The following is a 3,146-nucleotide window of genomic DNA, read 5'->3' as shown; positions in this document are numbered from 1 at the left end:
TGTATATTGCATTGTTTTTTTTTGTTTTTTTTACAAAATACTGTTAAATAAATGTTGTGTCTTATCCTGATGCTCTGGCTTTGCTCTTCAGATTATTTGCATTATATTTGTACAATGTTGTTCATCAAGTATTATTATTTTCCTGTGTGCACAATTATTTAGGGAGAAAAAAAATGTGGTATTTGATTAGTAGTATTTTAATGAAATAAACAGTTGCAGACAAACTATCCCAAAAAAGTGAACTTTGAGTGGACATAAAAATGTAATGTGAAAAGACTCCTTATTTGTTTGTTCCAATATAAATCTGATCTTGCTAGTTTCAATCTGGTCTCATCAGATCAGACTTCTTGTCGCAGCATGTGTCACAAATGCTTGATTGGACTGGGATCTGGGCAATTTGGGCTCTCATCGGGAAACACCATTGCCAAGAAGAAGTGTACATTTCCATATTTAGTTATTTATTTCTGGAGTGTCCATCCAAAAAAAACTGGACCATATAAATACATCAGTAGCTTTTCTGCTGTGTTAAGGGGATGTGTAGAATTGCGTCACTGCCTCCAGCCAGTCCAGGGTCAGTCCAGTGGTGGAGCTGGCCTTTCTAATCAGATTATAGAGGTGTTTGACCTGTCCTGTAATGCCACTGGTCTCTACAGACTTATAAAATCACCCCAGCAGTGTACTACAGCCTCCACAAACCATTTCTTTTCCTGACTGACTTCTCTCCTGCCTTCCGGAGATTTGTATTAGTTATTGTACACAGTGTGAATTAAAAGGGAAGTTTGGAAGAGTAGCCCTCCAACATTTGCTTAAATGATTTGGGAGTGATGGCTGTTAGTAGTTTGCACATTAATTCGACTAAATTTAAGATAATCTTTTATTAGTCCCACAGTGGGACTTTTCTCCTCCCTTCAGTTTGGAGACAGACAATTTGTAGCAAAATTTTATATTATTTTTTTACCCTTTATGATTCTAATAGTGGACAAAAAAAACGTGTATAAGCCATAACAATGCTGTGAAATGTTTAATATTTCAAACTTCTGCTGGCTGATTTTTTTTTTCTACTTTGCTAATTAGCATTACAAACCAGTAATAAAATAAAACAAAGCAACACTTTGTCACCGCAATTATTCACAAATTCAGGCGTTGCCACAAAAATTAGTGGTTTATTGTTTCTTCTGAAATGCAGATTTAATAGCTAGCTCTTGTGGCATTTTCCAAAATGTAGTGTTACAAAAAAGACGTCTGTAATTTTTAAGTAATCTTGAAATGGAGATTTATCTGATTATCCCATCAGTCCCCCTCCTGTCCCGCTTGTTAGCTAGGTGGAAAAACCTAAGGCGCCTCATTGATCAGGCCTCGTGCCAGATTCACCACCAAGATCACATAATGATTTGCTATGAGTAGGACAACATATTGGGCCTTCGGAAAGTCCTAGATATGTCAGTGATGTTAAAAATGGGCCATGGTGTAGCCAGTGGATTTCAGACAACCCCAAAGTCACTATAAAATGATGTACTATAACATACTTCTATTTCCATGGGCAATGCTAGCAGAACTTAGCATTAATAAAAAAAGTTTTGTTAATTTTGACACTTCAGGCCCAAGCGGAAGGCCTAGCTCTAATAGTAACGGTTGAGCATTGCACTACACAATATTACATAATATTACAAATAACAAATTACAAGAATTTTCCTTTCAAAGCGGATCTAATTAATTTGTCTTTAAAAAAAAGAAAAGACGATCAGTATCGTTTGTGTCGTTCAAGACTGAGATGTAAAATTCAGAAGAAATAGCAAAAGGTTATGGCAGTGTCCAATAAAATACACAAGAAGAGATCAGTAACTGAAATACTGGATGTTAGACAGGCAGAAGTGTGTGTGTGTGTGTGTATAGTAATTCAGTACTTTGTGTGCGATTGAGGGGATGGAGGATCTAAGCTTATTTAGTGGCATGCTCAGTCTGAAGGGATTAAGTAAGGGTGTTTCTCAGTCAGCTTTAGCAAGCTTTAACCAGACCACAGAATTCAGTGGCTTTTTCTGTGTTACTGTGTTCAAGCCAGTATGATGCTGTAAATGTGATTTGCAGTTTTATACAATGTTTACAGTACTGGCAGATTAGATCTATGGTGACTGAGATGACTTAACTAGTGGTAAAGCTAGTGAACGTAAACCAAGCTAGCTTGCTACGAAACGGCCTGTTTGCTTACCTAGCACTACAGACACAGCTATATACCTTCCAGGAACAGTTTTTTAAATAAATAAAATTAATTATTCAAGTGTTTTCTCCTAAATCAACACAAAACACCACGTTTTGTCTGAGATTGTTGCTTTAGCTGGTCTACCAACATGACCAAGCAACCTGGTTGTCCAGTATACCCAGCTTGATCAAGCAAAATAGTTCAATCAAGCTGGCTCAAATGCAACTGCTGGTAAACCAGCTAGCTTAACAGCATAGGGTATGTTTTGGTTTGTCAGCAGGGACGCAGTGCTGGTCAAGAGTTAGCAAGAACCAGCTGGTTTACCAGCTTGACCAGCATCCCGCCCAGCTTAGACCCCCTGAGCCTATATGTGGGTCTCCCTTATTCGTGCTTACTCTTCAGCTGGTGTCCAGTTGGATTAGTGGCGGCGATCCACTCCTCCCACGTCAGGCCGGCAGGGGCGTGCTGACCCCCTGTAGAGAAGTAGCACGACTCGCCCCTCCCCTCCCCTGCCCACCCGTATTCCGCACAAGCCCCGCCCCTCTGCTTGGATTGGCTGATGGAAGAACACCTGCGCTAGAATGTACAGACACACACACACACACACACACACACGTGATAATGACCCTCTTCTTCCGTTCAGTATTAAAAAGGTGGCTCATTGCGATAAACGCTGTCCAAACCACGAGCTCAGAAGATGCTAAGACAAATTTAACTAAAATGCTGACCACTTCATGTCTTGTGGTGTTGGAAATATGGAAATCATTGTAACTTTTTTATGCTTGTATATAAATATAATATATTTATGTATAAATAATGCAGCATAGTGCAGTGGACAATAAGATAAAGATAAGACTTTAGTACACTATATGGACCAGTATTGGATTGAATGAGTATTGGATGAAGCATTAACCATATTTCCATCATTAGAAGGGATGTCCACAAACAT

Source organism: Salminus brasiliensis, chromosome 20 (genome assembly GCF_030463535.1).
Source record: "Salminus brasiliensis chromosome 20, fSalBra1.hap2, whole genome shotgun sequence".
NCBI lineage: Eukaryota > Metazoa > Chordata > Actinopteri > Characiformes > Bryconidae > Salminus > Salminus brasiliensis.
Note: the sequence above shows the minus strand (reverse complement) of the source record.